The sequence below is a fragment of the Podarcis liolepis genome (genome assembly GCF_965112155.1).
Source record: "Podarcis liolepis genome assembly, chromosome: 6".
Taxonomy (NCBI): Eukaryota; Metazoa; Chordata; class Lepidosauria; order Squamata; family Lacertidae; genus Podarcis; species Podarcis liolepis.
The window spans coordinates 31102147-31126086 of NC_139559.1; the positions used below are offsets into that span (position 1 = coordinate 31102147).

At 44.7% G+C, this 23940-nt stretch overlaps 1 protein-coding gene and 1 long non-coding RNA gene across 10 annotated transcripts in view; one reads left to right on the plus strand and one right to left on the minus strand.

Annotated features, from left to right (window-relative positions):
• Positions 1–16609, minus strand: part of CHD6 (chromodomain helicase DNA binding protein 6) — a 113591-nt gene extending 96982 nt beyond the window's left edge. For 6 of the 9 annotated variants that reach the window (XM_083508354.1, XM_083508353.1, XM_083508350.1 and 3 more), the window contains exon 1: positions 16044–16148. The gene's annotated coding sequence lies outside the window, so the exon portion shown is untranslated. Of the gene's footprint in view, positions 1–4093; positions 4115–14969; positions 15259–16043; positions 16149–16530 lie in introns of those variants that run through there. The other 3 variants (XM_083508355.1, XM_083508351.1, XM_083508352.1) reach the window with 3 other exon arrangements.
• Positions 16578–18831, plus strand: LOC310709191. Its single transcript, XR_014527406.1, has 3 exons — positions 16578–16707; positions 16957–17084; positions 18748–18831. It is a non-coding gene; the product is annotated as an uncharacterized lncRNA (long non-coding RNA).
• The last annotated feature ends 5109 nt before the right edge of the window (positions 18832–23940 follow it).

The following is a 23940-nucleotide window of genomic DNA, read 5'->3' on the forward strand; positions in this document are numbered from 1 at the left end:
TCTTGATAGTATTCTGTTGTATCAGAAACCCTCTCATAACAGCTTTACTCGCGTCCCAGATTATTTTCTTTTCCACCGAAGTATTCAAATTTATTTCAAAGTAATCTTTCAACGTTTTTTGGGCCTTCTTCACAATCTCCTGGTCTCTAAACAGAGAATGAATGACTACCTATCTGCTTTCAAACTGCTAGGTTGGCAGGAGCTGGGACTGAACAACAGGAGCTCACTCCGTCGCGGGGATTCAAACCACTGACCTTTCGATCAGCAAGCCCAAGAGGCTCAGTGGTTTAACCCACAGCGCCACCCGCTAGAGGCCCTTAAAATCAAGGCTGCCTCCAAACCTCAAACACCATCAATCTGACAAAACCTGAGGCAGCATGGAATACGACACTCCTCCAAGTTCAAGGTCACACATGTAAGATCAGATATGTGTATTTTCCAAGTCTGAGGGTGCAGGACCCATTTTGCTGTAAACACACACTTTACACCTTGCAAGGCATTCTACTGAATTTAGCACAACTCACAGAAGTGTGAAAAATCAAGCACGTTATTAAGTGTTTGCTTTAAAACCACAATCCTTCAATATATGACAACCTGATCTATATTTATAAAGATTCACCTTGAAATCTCGTTAAAGCTGTTCCTTACTACCGCCTGAGCATCATATAAGGAGGGGAAACAGCCTGCATATAAAAAGTCATTAAAGTTTGATGAGGGCTCATTGAGTCAGCATATTTCTAAACTTTATTCAAGTGACATAATAAATTGCACTAAGCTTAAGGTTTAGCACGGGTTGAAATAACGTTAATTTCAAGTAGATTTTTTTAAAGCACTATCATTTTTCTTCATTGAAAACTACCATTCATGTCTTTTAAAGGAATTATTCAATATTTTATTCACCTTTCAGGTGCACTGCAAAACCATGGGCATAATTCAACAAGAAGGTCTCCTATGTGAGCTCTGTTGCTCTTGCATATCTCCCATTCACTTCAAGGGGGAAAGCACAGGAGATCATTCTCCTGGACTGTGCCCTTTATGTTCTGGGAGGCTTAGATATCACAGTCCTCTGAGCTCCAAGCACACATTGAAGCAGGCGGACAGTGGTGGGTCAGCACTTGATTGTCTTGGCATGCAGGAGAAATGCCTAACTCACTGAGGTTTAAGATCCATCAGCTACCCTCACCTGGATTAGACAGCCATCAAAGCCGTTCCCAGGGTGTGGCCACTGTCACACGCTGACAGTTTGCAGGAGCCACAGGTGAAAGCTGAGTGCAGGGTGGGGAGCAAAGGTGGACAAACAACCCTAGAAAGAGCATGACGTGCCCCCCAGCATAGGTACTACCCCTCCACAAACACCCAAAAAATATATACAGACACAGATCAACACCTCAGTCCTGTAAGAAAGAAGCACTATGACACATTTCATAGGTTACCTTTTAAACACAGGAAACCACAATGTGTTAAGTTTTGCATACTGTACATCAAGAGTAAAAAAAAGGTAAAGGTACCCCCTGACTGTTAGGTCCAGTCGCGGATGACTCTGGGGTTGCGCGCTCATCTCGCTCTATAGGTCGAGGGAGCCAGTGTTTGTCCACAGACAGCTTCCGGGTCATGTGGCCAGCATGACTAAGCCACTTCTGGCGAACCAGAGCAGCGCACGGAAATGCCGTTTACCTTCCCGCCGGAGCGGTACCTATTTATCTACTTGCACTTTGACGTGCTTTCAAACTGCTAGGTGGGCAGCAGCTGGGACCAAACAACTGGAGCTGACCCCGTCGCAGGGATTCAAACCGCTGACCTTCTGATCGGCAAGCCCTTGGCTCTGTGGTTTAGACCACAGAGCCACCTGTGTCCCACATTAAGAGTAGGGGGCCTTTTTTTCAGCCAAGGGCTACATTCCCTTAGGCAATCTGTTAAGGGTATCCTCAACATCCCTGCATTAGATCATGGGCTCTCCAGTGTTGTTAACAGTCTTTTTGCCTGTCAAAACAAGTTGAATAAGCAGGGCCTAATGGTCCAAGAGAATGCATTGAAGACCCTAATGGTGCAACTGCACAGAAACGTAATATCTAAATAACCTTTTGTTTGTTTGTTTGTTTGTGGCTAATGTCACAACCTTCCTAAGACCCCAGGACCACCTACGGGTACAAATACAAAAATTTAAATCACAGTATATATTTTCTATATAATAATATTGTATTAATTTGTTAATTCAAAATAGAACTCTGAAACACACTGATCATACAGAATCTTGTGCAAAAAAGCAAGCTTTCAGCTGGCGCCTAAACCTATACAATGTTGGCACCGACTGAACTTCCTGAAGGAGCGCATTCCTCAAGCAAGGAGGCACTGCTGCTATTGTAGCCACATTTTTAAAAATCTGTACACAAAGACGTTTCCAGCTCATTTTGCCTTGCAACACAGCAACCACATTTCCAAGCTTTCTCCATCACAATGAGGACCAGAAACATTTTGCTTCCAAAAGAGGGGCTGGCCTTCACAGGATTCCAGAGATACATAGCACAGAATCTGCAAGTCAGCCATACGTTTCCCAAACGAGGCTTATAGCCCGTAAAAGGAGTGTTTCAGTTCTTTGAAAATCTCTGCCTCAAAAGCCACACCCACACAGGCACTGTTACTATAACATTAGCGTTACAGACCAAAAGCACAAGATAGAACTGTTCAATTTGGGGGTGCCTGCTTATTCCTTAGAAGACATGCATATAGACTTGTGGTGTTAAGACTGGCCCGTTGCCCTCCCTTCCCTTTCACAGGCTCTTATCTTCCTTCAAACCGCTTCCACGTGGCTGTAGTTGCTACTTGAGTTGAAAAATCAGTGGACCTAAAATCGCCTGCCTACAAACAAATACATTTTCTCCTGTGATTTAAATTAATTGAACTAGCTTCCATTAAAACTGTAAGAAGGTGCACTAAAGGTCAAAACAACAAATGCACAGCCCAACTATATACATCCCTGGTTCCAGTAGTAGATAGGTAGCCGTGTTGGTCTGCCATAGTCAAAATAAAAAATTCCTTCCAGTAGCACCTTAAAGACCAACTAAGTTAGTTCTTGGTATGAGCTTTCGTGTGCATGCACACGAAAGCTCATACCAAGAACTAACTTAGTTGGTCTTTAAGGTGCTACTGGAAGGAATTTTTTATATACATCCCTGTTGCTGTGGCTGCACAAAGACTGACAGGGCAAACTCCTACCTTTGCAGTAACTACTAGAAACATTAGACCTAGTACCAACCATCTTATATCATCCATCTGCAATTGCCCAGGGGCTCTTAAGATCTAGCATTAAGAGAACGATGTCCCCTTCCCGATGCACCAGTGCAGGATAGAGATAGCCTTTATCAAGAGGAAAAATGAGACAGGCGCCTCAGATAAAAGAGAGGGAGACAGATATCATCGCCACCAGGAATTTTCTCATGTGCAAGCTCCAATGAAATAAATAGGAACTGCACAGGAGCGTTACTGAGCTGTTGCACAACTCCTGTTCATTGCACAGGAAGTAGCTGCAGAGAAGCCGTTCCTGACGGATTGTATCCTGTGGTAAGCACATAAGAAGAGCCTGCTGGAAAGGCTAGTGGACCATGTAGTCCAGTATCCTGTTCTCATAGTGGCCAAACAGATGCCTAAGGGAAGCTCACAAACAGGAACTGAAAACAAGAGCATTCTCCTCTCCTGCAGTTTCCAGGTGCTAGAACTCAGAAGCAGACTGCCTCTGACAGTAGAGGAAAACATACGTGATCATTAGCATCTGGATTTTCCGCCCCAGGCACCACTGTGTCTTGGGCTTGCTCTGGTTGAGCCCTTGCTAGGCACCAGGAACTTTGTGGCCAGTGTCTATAGAAATAGACCAGGCCATTAAAGAAAACTTCAGAGAATTCTTTATTTTTACCAAATTCCCCCGAATATACAACAAAACAATTTCACTTTCCTTAGAAACACAAGCCCTATATTCACACACATAAAGCAACTCTTGATTTAGGGGATTTAAAAATAAAGCCTATACCCTAAGGTTCAAACTAAAACAGCTGCCACCATCACCCACACAAAGCCTCTCCCCTCCATCATGACACAACGCTTGTTTCACAGGTAAGATGCCTTCTAGTACTAGAGCTTGGCTGTGAGTAGGGATATGATTATGATTATTATGATTTTATTATTATTATTATTATTATTATTATTATTATTGTTGTTGTTATTATTATTATTATTATTATTATTATTATTATTATTATTAAACTGTCCTTCATCCAAAGATCCCAGGGCAGTTTACAGTACTAAAAGGGCAATTTACAATATACATTAAAGATACAGAAATGGTCTAATAACAATGAAATAATAGAAGTATTTTTGTTGTTTAGCCGTTTAGTCGTGTCCGACTCTTCGTGACCCCATGGACCAAAGCATGCCAGGCAGTTCTGTCTTCTGTTAATAGAAGTATTAACAACACACAAAAGAGAAAATGTATTAGAGCTCTCAAAGCTCTTGCTTAAAATATACAAGGCACAGGTGGGAGAATGATAAGAGAATGAGAATAACTATCAAGGGTTAATTGACTTTCAGTTGTGTTATAATGCTTTTTCCCTGCAGATTTAAACCCACTGGCATTTAGGGCTATCTAGAGCTGACATAGTCATATAGAAATCCTACTAAGGCTAAATATGAAATTTCAGTAAAGTTTACATTGCAGTCAGCATGCTTGGGAACTTGGTCAATTGTTACATATTTTGCAAGCGTTCAAGGCATGGGTGACTGCTGACTTGCACGCCATTTTCAGCACCAGAAGGGGGCAGAACAGGGCAGGGTGGGCTTATGCATGCCCCGCCAACACATAGTATGACCCGAAACACAACACCTGCGCAAATGGGGAGTTGCCTGTATTGGAATTTGCTACTCAAACATTTTGTGAAGAGTTTGATGCTCTTGAGGTCAGTGTTGTGATGCCCTTGAAAGATGCCCAGCTGTGCTAATCTATAGGCTAAAGGAGTAAAGAGAAAGGAGAATCTATAGCAGGCCAGTCTGGGGGCTAGCGGGGGGGGGGGTCATCAGATGGTGTCCTTGCTTTTTTCTCAAAAATAGTTGCAGACCACTGAGTTTAAACTGTCAGACAGATAATTACCGTATTTTTCGCCCTATAGGACGCACTTTTTCCCCTCCAAAAATGAAGGGGAACTCTGGGTGCGTCCTATGGGGCGAATGCAGGCTTTTGCTGAAGCTTGGAGAGCGAGAGGGGTCGGTGCGCACCGACCCCTCTCGCTCTCCAGGCTTCAGGAACACATCCGCAGCCTAGGCAGCCCTACGGGAGGTCCGGCAGGGATGTCTAGGCTGCGGATAGCAGCCTGCTGCCCAGCGTGAGGGGCACCCTGAAGCAGAGCGCCCCCCGCGCCAGGCAGACATCCGCAGCGTGGGGAGCCTTGCAGGAGTTCCCCGCAAGGCTCCCCATGCTGCGGATAGCAGCCTGCTGCCCGGCGGGCGGGGCGCCCTGATGCAGAGCGCCCCTCGCGCGGGGCAGACATCGGCCAGCCCCACAAGCTCGGGGGACAGCAGGGAGGCGCAGCGCCACCATCCTGTTGTTCCTCGACCTGGTTCTGTTTCCCCGACCTGCTTTTGGGAGGGAAATAAAGGGAATTTTTTTTCCCCTTTATTTCCCCCCAAAAAAACTAGGTGCGTCCTATGGGATGAAAAATACGGTACATATGTTCATGTAAGATGATAGGGGTTTATTCTCCTCACCAGTATGCCCCATTTGCTTTAAAAAGCAGAGCTCCCCACCCCAGTTTATACACAACAGAGGCAGACCCAAGTTTCAGCAAATACTGCCATCACATGTAGTTTGTGTCTCAGAGGTCATACAAGGCACAGATGCCCCAGGCTTATGGTTTCTGCAGCTGTTCTTAAAAAGAAGTTCACATTCTCAAGCAACCTTCCTGACAAAAAAGAGAACTGGCCAAAGAAAATAAATTTGCTTTGCATAATCCACCTGTACATCTTTACAATGCCTCTGAAGACATAAAGGGAAAATACTGTCAGCAATATTATTGGCATACCTTTTGACAAATCAAAATTATGAAAAACTAACAATACTGAAGCAGGAAACTCAGGTCTTTGTTATAAAAGTAAAGCAACTTGTAGCATGTAAAGATTTGCGTTTTTGGTTATGCATGGAGTGAGACAAGCCATGAGTCTAGGTTCGGAAAGAACGCTAAACCAAAGAAAGGCTTAGTTCTAGGCTAAGGAGAAAAGGAGAAGTTGAGCAGTAGCTATTTTTCCTGTGAGTATCCACATGATAGTGCAATTGCTAACGTAGTAGAAAAATCAGCTAGAGAACTAGTACGGCCTAGAGCAAACAGAGGAAGCACAAAGGCAGCCTTTTAATAAATGGCTTACACCAGAGTCAGACTTCATTTATCACATTTGTATTCCATCCTTCCTCCTAACAGCTCCGGGTACATGGCGTTATCTCATTCTTTCCTAATATCAGCCCTGAGAGGAAGTCTGGGACTGGCCCAAGGCCACCAACTTAGTGGTCAAGGAAGAATATGAAATCAGATTCAAGTCTATTCTTCCATCCAGCATACAACTTGGGCTCTTCAGTCAGTACAGTGTGATCTGGGAAAAAGCTAGTCATCATCATCAGCTACGTGCAGCAAGAATGCCTAATAACAGGAGAGAAGGAGTAAAATAAAATTTGCAGAATACAGATGAGAGAGGAAACTGTTTCCAACACAAACATTCAATGACCATTGTCACAGTACTTTCCAGGTCCACAGCATGATGAAACAGAGTACAGTGGTACCTCTGGTTATAAACTTAATTCGTTCCAGAGGTCTGTTCTTAACCTGAAACCGTTCTTAATCTGAGGTACCACTTTAGCTAATGGGGTCTCCTGCTGCCGCCGGTGCGCAATTTCTGCTCTCATCCTGGGGCAAAGTTCTTAACCCGAGGTACTACTTCCAGGTTAGCGGAGTATGTAAACTGAAGTGTTTGTAACCCAAGGTACCACTGTACAGCTGCACCCCACTAAACCATGCAAAGCCTAGCTGCACATTGCATGATGGGAAAACAAAAACACATTGTAAAAATGTTTGCTCAATTTATGATGCCACACTAGTTAATATTTAGCACAGAGCCCTAAAAGCAGTCAGTCACATACTTCAGCACCTTTTAAAATGTGACTTTCATCTTACATGTAAGTATTTTCTTGAACCACACACTTCTATAATATCTGGCTTGATTATTTTAGTTTAATGTTTACTACTGTATCATTTTTGTGTATGGCACCTAAAGTACTTTTGACAGATGGTTGGGATGTAAATTATGAAAATAAACAAATAGGGGGGAACTTGCAAGCCGTACATATTCATCTGTTCTTGCTGTGCATAGATGCGCTGGAAAGCCACAACTGAATGGTGCCTCTTAGGGCATGGTACACCAAATGTGCATCTGCAGACATCACACGCACCTAACGTATGGTTTTACTCCTTTTCCCCATATATTTAGCACTCACATGACTGAGAATGTGTGTTTTTGTGTGTCTGTTTCAGTCAATAGCCAGTAGAGAATGAATGTATATGAAGTGTCTGAATACTTTAAAATGCTATTATTATGATTATGTTAGTACTATGATATGTGAAAGAAGACTATCACCTTTGAAGTGGCTCTTAGAAAGCAACTATTGGTGATTTTCTTTCGCTTTGATACAAATAGTTGAAGAAGAAATAGCACACATTTCAGGATGTTTGAATGTAAACAAGAGAAACACTAAATCAACCTTACCCTCTTAGTTTTGATTTTCTGAAACACATTTTTATTCTTTTTTTGACATCAGCAATTCATGTGTGCACCAGTGCTGAGATTTATAGTATAATACTATGCATCTTTACTTGAAATTCAACTATGTTTAATAGGGCCCTAGTAATTGTTCATAGGATGGGCAGATCACATCACAAACCAGTACCTGTCTATATCATTATTTTAATAAATTTATTGCTCTCTGTTCCACTAAAATAAGTTCACAAAGCAGCAAATTTCACATACAGCAAAAATGTAAATAGAAGCAATCCGTAACAATTGAAATACAAATGAAACTGAAAAGACAAAAACAAATTGCATCAAGATAATCACTTAATAGCCAGGAAAAATATTTCTATAGCAACATTGTCCCAGGCCTGGCAGCAGAATGAAAGCAAAGAAGCAGTTTGATAGATATTTCTCAGAAGAGAATTCCAGAAGATAGTAGCCAATTATTAGTCCTAGTCAGAACAGATGTGTTGAAATTAATGGGCATGACTAATTCAGGTCCTTTAATTTTAACAGGTCTACTCTGAGTACAACTCAGTAGAACCCAAAGATTGAGTACAGTACAGAAGAGTCCTTTTTCAGTTGACCTAGCCAATGAACCCACAGTACTTCTGTTCCAAGCCTTTGATTGGTCCACTGGGAAGAAATTCTTCCTGTGCATTTCTGTATAAGCCAAAAAGCCCTTCCAATAGGTAATACATCTACTACAACAAAGGTTATTATTTATATACCGCCCATCTGCCCCAGCCACTCTGGGAAGCTCCCAACAAAATATTAAAAACATCAAATGAACATAGTACAGTGGTAAAAGGTAAAGGTACCCCTGCCCGTACGGGCAAGTCGTGTCCAACTCTAGGGTTGTGCGCTCATCTCACTTAAGAGGCCGGGAGCCAGCGCTGTCCGAAGACACTTCCGGGTCACGTGGCCAGCGTGACAAAGCTGCTCTGGTGAGCCAGCACAGCGCAGTGCACGGAAATGCTGTTTACCTTCCCGCTATAAAGCGGTACCTATTGATCTACTTGCACTTAGGGGTGCTTTCGAACTGCTAGGTGGGCAGGAGCTGGGACCGAACGACGGGAGCTCACCCCGCCGCAGGGATTCGAACCACCAACTATACGATCGGCAAGTCCTAGGCACTGAGGTTTTACCCACAGCGCCACCCACGTCCCTTTAGTACAGTGGTACCTCGGGTTAAGGGACGCAGGTGGTGCTGTGGGTTAAAGCCTCAGCACCTAGGGCTTGCCGATCGAAAGGTCGGCGGTTCGAATCCCTGCGGCGGGGTGCGCTCCCGTCGTTCGGTCCCAGCGCCTGCCAACCTAGCAGTTCGAAAGCACCTCCGGGTGCAAGTAGATAAATAGGGACCGCTTACCAGCGGGAAGGTAAACGGCGTTTCCGTGTGCAGCTCTGGCTCGCCAGAGCAGCGATGTCACGCTGGCCACGTGACCCGGAAGTGTCTTCGGACAGCGCTGGCCCACGGCCTCTTGAGTGAGATGGGCGCACAACCCTAGAGTCTGGCAAGACTGGCCCGTACGGGCAGGGGTACCTTTACCTTTACCTTTTACCTCGGGTTAAGTAAACGGCGTTCCGTGTGCTGCGCTGGCTCGCCAGATGCAGCTTTGTCACGCTGGCCACGTGACCCGGAAGTGCCTCCGGACAGCGCTGGCCCCCGGCCTATAGATGTGAGATGGGCGCACAAACCCCAGAGTCTGTCAAGACTGGCCCGTTCGGGCAGGGGTACCTTTACCTTTACCTTTACCTCGGGTTAAGTACTTAATTCATTCCGGAGGTCTGTTCTTAACCTGAAACTGTTCTTAACCTGAAGCACCACTTTAGCTAATGGGGCCTCCTGCTGCTGCCATGCCGCCACTGCACGATTTCTGTTCTCATCCTGAAGCAAAGTTCTTGACCCGAGGTACAGTGGTGCCTCGCAAGACGAAATTAATCCGTTCCGCAAGCCTCTTCGTCTAGCGGTTTTTTCGTCTTGCGAAGCAACCCTATTAGCAGCTTAGCGCTATTAGCGGTTTAGCGGCTATTAAAGGCATAGCGGCTATTAAAGGCTTAGCGGCTATTAAAGGCTTAGCGGATTAGCGGCTAAAAGGCTATTAGCGGCTTAGAAAAAGGGGGGGAGCGGAAAAAAATCGGAACACTTGCAAGACGTTCTCGTCTTGCAAAGCAAGCCCATAGGGAAAATCGTCTTGCGAAGCAGCTCAAAAACGGAAAACCCTTTCATCTAGCGGGTTTTCCATCTTGCGAGGCATTCGTCTTGCGGGGCACCACTGTACTATTTCTGGGTTAGTGGAGTCTGTAACCTGAAGTGTCTGTAACCCAAAGCGCATGTAACCCGAGGTACCACTGTATGCATGCGCATTCAACTGCCTCCCTAAAGGTATCCACGTCACCCAGGAAATGGCAGCCGCAGTCTGGAAAGGTCCCGTCCTGGTTGACATGGAAAAGCTGTTTTCAACAAAGCCCAGTGACGGAAGCACGCAGCTGTGTTGAGGCAGCATTGGGTGTTGAAATTTTGAGCCCAGGGCAACTGCTCCTGTGCCCCCACCCCCACGCTACACCATTGGCCTGAATTCTAAAGGGAGACCTCGCAGAACCAGGTGGTAAGATGTTTCCTGCATGAGATTGGTGGCAGGGAGGAAAGTATGTTTGAATTGTTCTCAAAGAAGCTACCAAACCATCCAGCTCATCATTGCGGTCTATCCTAGCCACCAGGAGCTCTCCAAAATCATAGAACCGTACAGTTGGAAGGGACCCCAAGGATCATCAAATCCAACCCCCTGAAATGCAGCTGTCCCACAGGGGGATCGAACCTGCAAGCTTGGCATTATCTGCACTATACTGTGACCAACTGAGCAATCCATGGTCCCAGACAAAAGTTTTTTTGTTTTTGCTTAGTGGGGAAGAATTCAAACATGTTCTCTTCCTACTTGTAGCTTGAAGTAATACCGCCCAGGAAAAGAATTACCACTTCATATTTACTGGTGTGACTAGCATACCCAAAAAACAGCGCTTTTTTTTTTTTTTTTTTTTTTTTGCTGTACTGCATGCTCTGCTTCCTTTACTTCTTTACACACGTAAAGGTAAAGGGACCCCTGACCATTAGGTCCAGTCGTGACCGACTCTGGGGTTGTGGCGCTCATCTCGCTTTATTGGCTGAGGGAGCCGGCGTACAGCTTCCGGGTCATGTGGCCAGCATGACTAAGCTGCTTCTGGCGAACCAGAGCAGCACACAGAAGCGCCATTTACCTTCCTGCCAGAGCGGTACCTATTTATCTACTTGCACTTTGATGTGCTTTCGAACTGCTAGGTTGGCAGGAGCTGGGACCCAGCAACGGGAGCTCACCCTGTCGCGGGGATTCGAACCGCTGACCTTTTCTGATCAGCAAGTCCTAGGCTCTATGGTTTAACCCACAGGTACCTGGCACCAAATCCAGGACCATTTTTGCTGCTGCATGTCCTTCAGATAAGTTTTTTTGCTTGATAATTTTTTTCTCCCAAGCATACAGTATGTTAATTTGATGAAACATTTATTTGGCGCCTTATTTTTTTAAAAAAAAAACCCTTTGAACTACTCTTGAACGGATTACAGGAGTAACTCTGCAATTGACATGACTGTCACAAAGGTGAGCCAATCAGCAGTCTCCGCAGCCAGATTATCATGGAAAGAGAAAGAATTGGTTGTTCCCACCTGAGGAATTCTAACTTACACACACACACACACACACACACGGCAATTGTGGATGCACACCTTATGCAGCTTTCAACAAGAGATTTCAACCTATCCTGACAAAATCTCCTGTTACCTACAAAAGCTCAAGCCTATTTCCATATCCGCCTCTTTGAATGAAAGTCTACTGCCTCTAATCTCCTTCATCATTTTATTAATGATTTCTCTTCTTGCATTTGGCTCTCGTTTCTACCACCAAGCTTTGCAAATGCTAAAGAAAATGAAGAGATGCATAATTGTAATGATACCAGCTTCATTAGCAAAGATACATGAATTGTAGTTTTTATTTTGTAAATTTGTTTTTTGTGTGGATTCCAGTTTAATTAATTAAACTGGAATCCACACAATTAATTAATTAATTAAACTGGAATCCACACAAAACACAAATTTACAAAATAAAAACTAAAATTCATGTATCTTTGCTAATGAAGGATGAGTATGAAAGTAGTTTTACTTTCCAAGGAAAATGTTCAGCGGGTGGGATGATGGACAAATACAAAAAAGTTAAGTTTTGTAGCAAAGTCTCAGACCCCCGTGCTTTCAAGACATCAGAGAGGAAACATCCCAAAGAGATTTATTGATTTCATCAAAGGTCCCACCAGGGATTGCAGAGACAATCTCTCACCAGGGAATACAAGGAACAGATTGTTCAATTCTTGTTTGGTCCCAAGAGACACAACATCTCAGCCTCTCCCAATACTAAGGTGCAACTTTGAATAATATTACTGAAATTTCTCATTAGGACTGCTCAAAACAACTTAGCAGTACCACTGTTCCGCCTTGGAACTTTATGCAAAATGACAGGATAACACATGTATTATTAAAATATACAGGCAACACCTTTCAGTAAATGACAGCTGTAATTCTATGCATCACTTACATACTATGAGTAAACCCAACTGAACGAAGTGGGACTTATTTCAAAGAAAACAAGAACAGGACAGTCATTTTACTAAAATATGGTGTTCCAAACTAACAGCAGTTGACAAGTACACGTTACTTTTTTTAAAAAAAGAGGGACCTCTTTTTCAAGTTAAGTCAAGAAGTGTGTATCACTGACACAACAATCCTGCACATTTCTCTTGCAGCATCAGGATAATATCCCTGCAATGCTACCAAAGCATTGCAGTAACAAGGATACAATGGAGAAGCAGGCCATGACTCTTCATCCCAAGAACATGTTTTTGGCTCAGCTAAAACCTAGTTCTCACTAGATGTGGTAAATCTGTGTCTGGGCTATAACTGCTTTAGATGGGTGAGGAGCTGCTCATCACTGAATGGTTCATACCACAACCAACAAGATCCCCAGGCATGCACATCCAGATGGTGGAGACATCAGGCACCATCCTGGCACCCAGGCATCTTCACTTGGTTGCAAGTGGTCAAAAGCCAGGTGCAAAATGCGCCTGGCAACTGCCTAATTTCGAACACTGCCAACAACAACAACAAAACCCTTTCTCCACATAGAAAAGCTGATGTCAAAGGGTCTCCCAGTTCTAGCTTTGTCAAGACATGGGTTCACAACCACAGTGAGAAATACAGTGGTGCCCCGCAAGACGAACGCCTCGCGAGACGAAAAACTCGCAAAACGAAAGGTTTTTTCGTTTTCAAGTTGCCTCGCAAGACGAATTTCCCTATGGGCTTGCTTCGCAAAACGAAGCTTGCCCCGCAAGCTCCGGGGACAGCGGGTCTTCCCCGCTGTCCCCGGACCTCTTTTGAAGCAAGGGGCGGTGGGGAGAAGCGATCTTCTCCCCGCAGCCCCAGATCCGGGGACAGCGGGAAGCGCAGCGCGTCTTCCCCGCTGTCCCCAGACCTCTTTTGAAGCAAGGGGCGGCGGGGAGAAGCTATCTTCTCCCCGCAGCCCCTTGCTTCAAAAGAGGGGACAGAGCGGCGCTTCCCCTCTGTCCCCAGACGGTCTCCATAGGAACGCATTGATTGATTTTCAATGCATTCCTATGGGAAACCGTGCTTCGCAAGACGAAAAACTCGCAAGAAGAAAAAACTTGTGGAACGAATTAATTTCGTCTTGCGAGGCACCACTGTATGCCTAAGTCTAGGGACCATACTAATAAATTTGAAAAATCTATGCAGGCTAGCAAATACTTACTTATTTACTGTTTTCATTTATTACCCATTTATTTCATATTTCCTCCAGGGAGCTCAGAGAAGCATACATTCCTCACATTTCATCTTTACAACCATGGTGCAATGTAGCCAAAGCTGAGAGGCTGTGACTGATCCAGTCCATCAATCACATTGACAGTAGACTGGCTCTCAGAACATCTAACCCTGCTTTCAAGAGTAGCATCGCAAATATCAAATGCCTCACCAGTCTCAGACGTTCCCAACTTTATTTAAAGTTTCGAGCAATTATCATAAAGGCAAGTCAATACAGAGAAAACGCTTGGTATATTATAAAAAATGGTTTCACCAGCCAGCAACAACGTATGATTTATTCCCCCCCTCTTTTTTTACATTCTGTTTGGGAGTGTGTGGGTTTCCCTTTGACTTCTTATAGCATTTAGACCGAGAAGCTTATTGATCAATACGAAGAAATCCATTCCGATTACCAGTAAAAAGTCATTGGTACAAGACATAAAGAATTCCCCCAAGAAGTGATCAAAATGATGAGGATTAAGGCTGCGTAATGAGACTACAAGTTCACAGGGAGACAGCGACAACAGAGTGAATGAGAAGTGACTCTAATGTGACTTGCCATGCCTCTTCTATTGCGACTACCACTGCAAAGTCACAAAAGATCTGTGTCTGCTCTGCACACAGCAAAAGAGAAGGAACGGATCAGCTGGCAGCAACGATAGTTGCCGCTTTTACAGCACAGAAAGCCTTGCTCATTAATTGCTTTCATTAGCAGATTTCATTTGTGTTTTCTATTCCACTTCAGGGTTAGAAGACGCCCTTGCTTGCCCTAGGTCAAGAAGCTGTGGGTGATGATATTCCAGATTTGAAATTAATGAGTTGTTTTGCTGGTTGCAGTGTTAGGAGACTGGCAATGAATTGACATTTTGCTACAATAGTGGGGGAAGTACAAAAATGTCATCAAAATCACAGCTTGTATAGTATCAATCTAACGAACGCCAGTATACCACAGCAGAGATGCTTCTTATCTGCGGTGTTTTTTACCACGTACTGGTAGCAGACCAGGTCTATAACCATTCTTTAGTATGTAAACTTCATACTCCATGTGGAATCCCAGGTTATTGGAAAACACTTCTCTCAATGATAAGTCCCATTTCAGTATGCATCACCCTGTACTACACGTACACTTTTTAAGTCACTAGTCCACAGGGATAGTGTACACAGTTTGCAGGTTCCAAGTCTCCCCCTCCAAGACAGACACACAAACACACAGCCATGCAGGCTTACTGTGTACCATTTTTGTAAACTCTGGAATGCTTACCGAACACGTCTCATAGCTCAAAACATACAGCGCTGTGGCGGTCACAAAATCAAACAAGATGGGGAGTTGCTCTTTCACCCTAGGAATTCAGGGCCTCCCGATTTGCTTTTTAATCTGCAAATATTTACAAGCCCTCTACAAAACATCACTACCTCCCGGCGGCATAATTCGGAAGGTGGCAACACGGACGCAAAACAATGAAAGGAGGAGTAGAGAGAGATGGATTGAGTTTCCAACTCTCCTTCGATGCTAATCTCTCCCTAGCCCCGGAATTGCACCAAACTTGGTCATGGTTGCAGGAATGCACATGACTCATGGCCGTATTGTGGATGGATCTGCAAAAGAGGCAGGTGGGCTGGACTGTGCGTTGTGTGTGTGTGCGCGCGTTTCTGTGCGTGAGCGCCTCGGAGGGAGGGCTGGGGGGGGGGAGAGAAAGCAAACTGCAGTGCGTGGGACTAGACCCAAGGGGAGTCGCAGCTGGGGTTGGACGGCGCATCCTCCCGATCGCCACCCATGCAAAACAGTGGGCAGGCGCAGAGAACTTCTGGGGGTGAGAGGGTCAGCGGCGGCAGCCCCACAGCCTGCCTGCACACAGGGGGAGAGGGAGGAGCTGCAGATCATCTTCCCTCCCTCCCCCATCCCCCGCTTGCTCTCCTCCCCGAGCCTTGCGCTTTAAGGGGGAAGGTTTGCGCTGCAAGGGGAACCTGCGGGGCATCCCTGCTCGGCTCCACATGGGCATCCTCTCCCTCCTTGCAACTCTGCGCAAGGGCACCATCACACGCAGCACCCCCTCCCCCGGCGCCCAGCTCTGCTTCCCAAGGACAGAGCCTCACCAACGCCATGACAGTGTCTGAGAGGAGAAACTAAGCGCTTGGCAAGACCCCCCTCCCTCCCCGCCCGCCCGCCGGCCGAGCCCGGGCCGCCTGACCAGCCGCCGGCTCCTTGGCCCCTGCCGCCTGCCCTGCCCGGCGAGCGCAGAGTTCATTCATAGGCTGGCCCCGGGCCGCCTTGCGCACCCCGCGCACCCCTCACTCGCGCACGGCGCGCCAATAAAAAGTTCAGAGCCCAACTTACCTAAAATGGCTCCTGCAGCAGCCAAAATACAAACAGCTATTATTTGGTGAAGTTTAGCCCAGACACCCTGCAAGGACAGCCTAGCCTGGCCCCGGCACGCCCCCGCGCTGCAGCCACTGGCCACCCGCAGCCCCCCGGCGCCTGCCATTGGAGAGGCGGCCCGTCAGCCAAGCGCAGCCCGCTCCAAGCTTGGCTGCAGCGCGCTTATTGCTAGCTCCATTGTGCTCCTATTTGCATTGATGTGATCGCTGCCGGGATTGGCTGTGGCTAGGACCGAGCATTCCCCCCCCCCGCACCCTCCCCGCAATTCCTTTTGCCTCCCGGATCTGCAGCCCCGGTCCTTCTCTGCCCTGCCTCCCGCCCCCTTCCAGCTCTCCAGCTCGGTTGCCCAACGCAACTGTAGCTGCAACTTTCCAAAGGCTAGCAGAGGAGAGAAGGATTTCGCCCCCCACTCCCGTATCCTCCAATCAAGGGGTTTTTTACTTACTTCAGCCAGCATTAAAAGCGGAGGAGAAGAAGGGAGGGGAGGAGAAGCGGGGGAGAACCTCTCCCCCTTTGCATTCCACGTCTTTGCTCGCTTTTCATGTCCCGGATGTGAGATTTCCTGCATTTAAAGCACAGTGTCTGGAGGTGGAATGTGCAACCTCCGAGCAGGACGATGCAGGTCTTTTTTTGTCGCGTGTGGGAAGGAGAAATGGGCACAATACTGGGGTGAGGGGAAGGATGCCAACTTTCCTTGTTCTAAGAGATGTGGGGTAGCGCCAATCTAGACGAGCTATTCCTTAGCGTAGCTTTCCTCTCCTCCCCCTCAAAAAAAAATCTGTTGAGTAATGGCTGCAGTGGGAGTTAATCAAACACATTCTGAAGACCTTTCTTTTGCTAACTGGTTTTAATGTTATTTTATTGGTTCCAGGCTAATGTGCGCAGTTGATCCGCCGGTTGAATGGTGCACCTATGGAACATTCCTGGAAAAGAAACATTGAAATAAGACCTCTTGCCTTCTGCCAGTTGTGTTATTTTCTTTCCCCCATATGTAGGCTGGTGAGTAGGGTGTTACTCTTTGGAAAATATGAACAAGCTGATACAGCATGAGCAGAGTAGATCCTTGCCAAACATCTGTACGCCGATTCAGTCATGGAATTACTTCACAATCTGCCTAGTGCCCAAATTCACCCACATTTACCACAGGGACAGCTCAGTGCAGCTTTGTTGTGGCATAGCAGAAGTGGATGGACTTAGCAGATGAGCGGCATGGCACAAAGCAATCACACCAAGTGCTTCCCCATATGCTAAACTTGGTGGTAGGGCCCAAGTTTTGTATGAACTAAGTTTCTGATTCAATTTCCGATACTTGCTTAAGGTGCTGCTGCCGCCTATTTTTGATGACCCAGCTGTAGAAGGAATGGATTGCTGCAGTTCTAATAGAGATACAGCAAATGTATAGCCTATATAGATGAACATACATGACTCACCAGGCCCAGCATCCTGTTCTCACAATGGCCAGCCAGATGCCTGTGGGAAGCCCAAGCATGACCTGAACGCAACAACATCCTACCAGCATTCAGAGCTGCTTTGCTAGAATAGATGGTCAGAAGCTGACTCACCATAGTATGCAGATGAGGAGAATGGTCAGTCAGGGACACAATACTGTAATGTGATTCCCCGTCCTATCTTATATGGACAAGTCACCTTAAACCACCAATATTCCAAAATCTCTCCTTTTGGAGAGATGCATTATTCTGAGGGTCAAAGGAATGGGTAAGATATGAGGTGTTTAGACAAGTTGTATAAAGACAGTGAAGGGTTCAATATAAGAAGCTGCCTTACACCAAGTCAGAACATTGGTCCATCTAGATCAGTATATTCTACACTGACTGGAAGTGGCTCCTCAGGGTTTTGGATGGTTTTTTTCATTCTTACTGAAGATTCTGGGGACTGAACCAGGGAGCTGTATGCAAAGCAGTTTCCCTGCTACTAAGCTAGAAGCCCTTCCCCAGTATGAATATGTTACACAGTATGCCTATGGAGACATACACCGAAAAAGGACGTTCTAGGTGAGAAGTTGATTTCTTGCTGCAAAATTAAATACAAATTATATTTTTTAAAAAACAACAACTCTGTAAGACCTCCAACTGGAGTACCACTATCATCTGGGAGTAGATGATCATACCCATGCTAACTAGGGAGTTGCCCACTTATCTGGTCAAGCTGGTCCTTCTGCATAGATCCGTTCAACCAACATTCTGAATATGTCCATTTGGTCATATAAATCAGTCCTCAATCAAATTAAGAATAGACCAAAGTACCAAACAAAGCTGCAACTTTTCCAAAGTCATAGAAGCATGCTGTTACCCTTTTGGGAAATAAATACGTCTGCTACACTGATAGAAACTGTAGTAAGGAAATCTCAAAATACTAAAGTTTGCAAACATTTGACTAAAATGTTATAGTTCCGTGTTAGAAGTTAAGTTTTCTAGTTTACATCTTCAGACTTCCATTTTCTCAGTTACTTCTATGAGGTAAGCTGAGGAATTGGTATATTGCAATAGATTCCTTTTCCCGCCATTTACAGCTGTTGTCATCAAGAAGGTACACTGCACTACTTATTTCTAAACACATTCTGTTCTGTACTTACATTTGCCTGTTATAGTTCTTCTAAATCCATCTTCATATTATCACACTTATTTCCTTTACTTTCTCTCAGTTCTTGTTCTGGACAGATTTACCAAGCATGTCATCTTCCTTATTTCTCCAGACATTGTACTCAAATTTCCTGAATAAATGATGAACTGAGTTACAAAATACTTTGTCCTGCAATTGTTCTTATCTAATGCCTTCCTTCACTATCTCCTGCACATTCATTTTATAATATGAATTTTACTGATTTTTTTTAACATATGGCACCTTACATCCTTTATCAGTTGCAATCCACAATCATACCTGGGTTCAAATAAGGAAAATTTCATATATTTTCTGCATGTTTAAGAAACACTGTGCTTCCACTGTAGAAACCCAAGCTATTGTTTACGTGGCCTGTATCGTTTACTCTTTCTATTCTTAGGTAAAGGTAAAGGGACCCCTGTCCAATCCAGTCCAGTCCAGTTAGGTCCAGTCGTGACCGACTCTGGGGTTGCGGCGCTCATCTCACTTTATTGGCCGAGGGAGCCAGCGTACAGCTTCTGGGTCATGTGCCCAGCATGACTAAGCCGCTTCTGGCGAACCAGAGCAGCACACAGAAACGCCGTTTACCTTCCCACCAGAGCGGTACCTATTTATCCACTTGCACTTTAATGTGCTTTCGAACTGCTAGGTTGGCAGGAACAGGGACCGAGCAACGGGAGCTCACCCTGTCGCGGGGATTTGAACTGCCAACCTTCTGATCAGCAAGTCCTAGGCTCTGATCGGCAACCTTCTGATCGGCAAGTCCTAGGTGGCCCACAGCCCACCCATGTCCCTTTTTCTGTTTTTAGAGATCCCATCAAAAATGGTAACTGGTTCCATTCTTAGAAGATCACTGGAGCAAATAATATCATGGTCATGTAAAGAAGACGACATAATTTTGGAAGTCAGCTTAACAAAAGGCACCATGCTAGATCTTTCATTTAAGTATTAAAAAATTCCAGGGGATGAAATCCAAGTGCTGCTGTCCGTGTGCTGATAAATAGGAAATGAGGTGAAACTGTAGATCAAAAGAAACCAGTAACATTTGTTTTACATTCTGCTCCTTTTGTAACATCTGTGACACTAGCATCTGAGTAACTAGAAGAAGTGTCTAAATGTCTGCTTCACAATTATTGTTCAGATCTTTTGGAGAATTTTCCTTATCAAATGCTGCATCTGAGATACAGATATAGATACAGATATAGATATGCCTACTTTTGGAAAAGCTTGTGATCCACCCCCTGCCCCTTCCCAGTATCTTATTATATGAGATTCACAAAAATACAACAGCTACTGGTTTTTTTAATGAAGTGTCCATAGCCCTGTGGATTTTTTGCACACTGCCAGTGACTCTGGCAGAACCTGAATAACGTTTCAGCAAACTAGCATTCAACAAAAACTGCATCCCTTATACTACGGGCAAGAACAGTTAAGCCACCTAGCTAGTTTGTCTATTGAGTGTCAACATGGAAGAGATTTGGAGAAATTATACATGCTTTTGCAATGAAAAAGACCAGAAAAATAAAAGTTTTAAGTTAACTGGTTTATTTATCAAATGTGTGCAGTAATGTTCTTACGTACACTAGTATGAAAGCAGAATGCAACAGACTGCTGATGGAAGCACATTGCCATTAACATGTGACACAATTGTAAAAATAATCTGCACTGGCTGCCCATCTACCACCAAGCCAGGTTCAATGTTCTTGTATTAATTTACAAAGCCCTGAACAACTGAGGTCCAGGGACTACATGGACCCTTATATTCCAGCTTAGTCACTGAGATCATCTGTTAGGAGCATCACTGGTTGTCCCCCAAGTTCGCAAAGCTCATGGGACTTCAACCTGAAACCAAGCCTTTCGTGTCATTGAACTAGTCAAGTAGGGTGCTCTTCAACTAGCAAATTAGCAGGTGTATTCTGTATTAGCCCTTAAAAGTTTGCTGCAAACATTTCTGTAATAGTTAGCTGGTGATCTGCTTTAAATTTTAATGTATTTTTATTGTGGTCCTATAATGGTTGTAAACTTTTTTTAAAAATGAAATAACAGTACACAAATATTTTTATAAAATAAAGATAACATCAACAGGGTAATACTTTTATTAGGAGCAACAACAACAAAGTTACAAAATAAAAATCTTTATAAAACTCTTCTTCAAGCCGAACAGTATATGAAACAAAAATAGTGAATGATTAGTTTTTTCAGGTGGATGGTAGAAAAGTCCCAGAGTGGGCCATGGAGTAATTTCAGAAACAATGGAAATGTGGTTTTCAGATGAAAATAAAAATATTTATTTCATTACTCATGAGATTGTAAGTGTAGGATGGGACAGGGGCCTGCATTACAAGTTTGTACTGGGGCCCACCAAAAGGATGCTTGAGCTCTGTGTTCCATCCCAAGGGAATGAAATATAAAGCCATATTTGACAGCTGCCCCCATAAACCATGTAAACTGTCTAGAGATTTGTCAAAGTCTGAGCCTCAGTATTTTCCCGAATCTACTATAATTCTTGGTACATCAATGTACCTAACCAGTTTTTGCATAGTGATTCCAAAGATCAGGAATAAGAAGAGAAGAGTTTGGATTTGATGTCCCGCTTTATCACTACCCGAAGGAGTCTCAAAGTGGCTAACATTCTCCTTTCCCTTCCTCCCCCACAACAAACACTCTGTGAGGTGAGTGGGGCTGAGAGACTTCAGAGAAGTGTGACTGGCCCAAGGTCACCCAGCAGCTGCATGTCGAGGAGCGGAGACACGAACCTGGTCCCCCCGATTATGAGTCTACTGCTCTTAACCACTACACCACACTGGCTCACTGGTTTTTGTCTATGTTTAGATACAACTAGATGCCATTTTGAATCAAAATGGAGTCTAAACTTTTTAAACTCCAAATCCTATCAGCTCTAGTTAGCATGGCCAATGGTCAGGAATGATTAGAGTCATAGTACAAACACATCTGAGGGACGTGGGTGGTGCTGTGGTCTAAACCACAGAGCCTAGGGCTTGCCGATCAGAAGGTCAGCGGTTCAAATCCCCGTGATGGGGTGAGCTCCCGTTGCTCGGTCCCTGCTCCTGCCCACTGCCCACCTAGCAGTTCAAAAGCACTTCAGAGTGCAAGTAGACAAATAGGTACCGCTCCGGCGGGAAGGTAAATGGCGTTTCCATGCACTGCTCTGGTTCGCCAGAAGCGGCTTAGTCATGCTGGCCACATGACCCGGAAGTTGTACGCCGGCTCCCTCGGCCAATAAAGCAAGATGAGCGCCGCAACCCCAGAGTCGGTCATGACTGGACCTAATGGTCAGGGGTCCCTTTACCTTTACAACCACATCTAGAGAGCCACAAGTTAGCCTCCCACTCTTCCTGCTGTTATTACAGTAGTTGTGAAGTTGAACAAAACAGAATTTCTGAACAGCTGCAGCTGCTTATGAAGAGACGAGAAAATCTGTATCTACTGTAATGATCTCTTTTGCACAATTATCATGAGCCCCGACACTTCAAAATCCAAAGAGATCCAGGAAGTTACAGAGCTGTCTAATTGCTCCAATAGAGAGAAGTTTGGGAAATTAATGAGAAATATTATCCATGTGAAGAAGAAGAAGAAGAAGAACAAGAACAAGAACAAGAAGAACAAGAAGAACCAAACTCTCTTTTTCTCCAATACCTATGCCTTTTAATATAGTTGCAACTTGCAAGTAATGCATGAAATACAAGGAGTGGATAATTCATGATAACTGCAGGGAAATGAGTCATAGCTAGTATGTGGGAAAACCAAACAAACATTTCTTTTACGTGTACTTTGAATATGGGACATAGTCGCCATGGAAAACATCGCTCACCAGCAGTCATGGACATGGCAAATGTTGTAGATGTTCTAATGACACCACTCTCAATTATGCATCAGCATAACAAGATGGGGCAGCATATAAACCAAACCAAAGTACAGATTATTTGTATCTCTTTACTTGGAAAAATGAATAAATCCCATTTGTGAAAGACTCTGGCATGGTGTTTATTTTGAGACACTTTTGTTATGTCTCTCTTTTTCCAAAGTTCTTTTTCCCCCTTTGGTTAATTCTTTGCTATGTTGAGCAAATAATTTGCTATGTTGAGCAAATAAGTGAGAAGATGACCAAAAAATAAACTTGCAAGAGCAAACATGAGGCAGATCCTTATGCTGTCCCTTCCTTTTCCAGGTTGAGCTTCCAATTCCAATTTTCTCTGCATTGCATCCTTTCGTCACTAGAGTTTACAGAGAATCCAGATGACATGGTTGGTAACAAATAGTTGCCTGTCCAGTAAGGACATACAATGTGCTATTGTGGCTTTTCAGGGCTTCTGTGCCTTTAATTAAAGTTACCTAGTTGCCAGTTCTGTCCCTTTTAATGCAAGAATGAGCTTAGTAAATATCCTGCTATTTGGCCCTTGAACAGTCTTTTGACATTTCTGTCAAGGGGCTTTAATTATTGGCTCCTCTTTTTCTTTCCATTTTCCTATAGCTACATAGTTGTAATGGTTCTAGGGGTTGCTTGTGCGTAAATCGGCACCACACCTGGCTGGGTTGCCTGAGTGAACCCTTTCTGTCTGGACAGCCACTTGCCCGTGGCTGTCCCAATCGCTGGCAGAATCCGTCAGTGGGCGTTTCTTGAACTTCTTCCAGCAAAGAAGCTCTTTGACGCCTAGTCTCCGCCTACTCTCCCTGTGTGGAAGCCTTCTGCGCAGGGAGGGTGTGGGCATCGGAGGACCTGTGCTCTCCCCGCTGGTCCCCAGCGAGGAGTCATAGAGCCACCTCGCCGATTCCCCCATCTGCCCCCCTTCTCCACTGGTGCTACGCTGATTTCCTTCCCCAGAAGATGTGCTGCTTCTCTCCCTCCCGGGACGCTCTCCGGAATCCCTCTGGAGCCCTCCCTCTCCCTCTGGTTCTGATGGCAGTTCCCTGACAATAGTGATACCTCACTATATGATAATTTGTTAGATCATATTGTGCTATATTACATGTTTCGTGACACCTCCATTTTAATTCCCCTTCCAGCTGGAAAAGCAAATGCCTCACCAATATTGGAAGACTCTAGTGCAGGACAGGAGCAACCTTTTCCTTAACTTTTGGTCAACTTTGCTGCTCTCACTGTGCTACTCACTGCATTTTCTGCCTCTATAAGTGCCACTGAAATAAAAATGCATCGTCCCCATGTATGAGTCCAGTAAATTATGCCTTTTAAAATTTGTTGTGATTTGAAGTATTC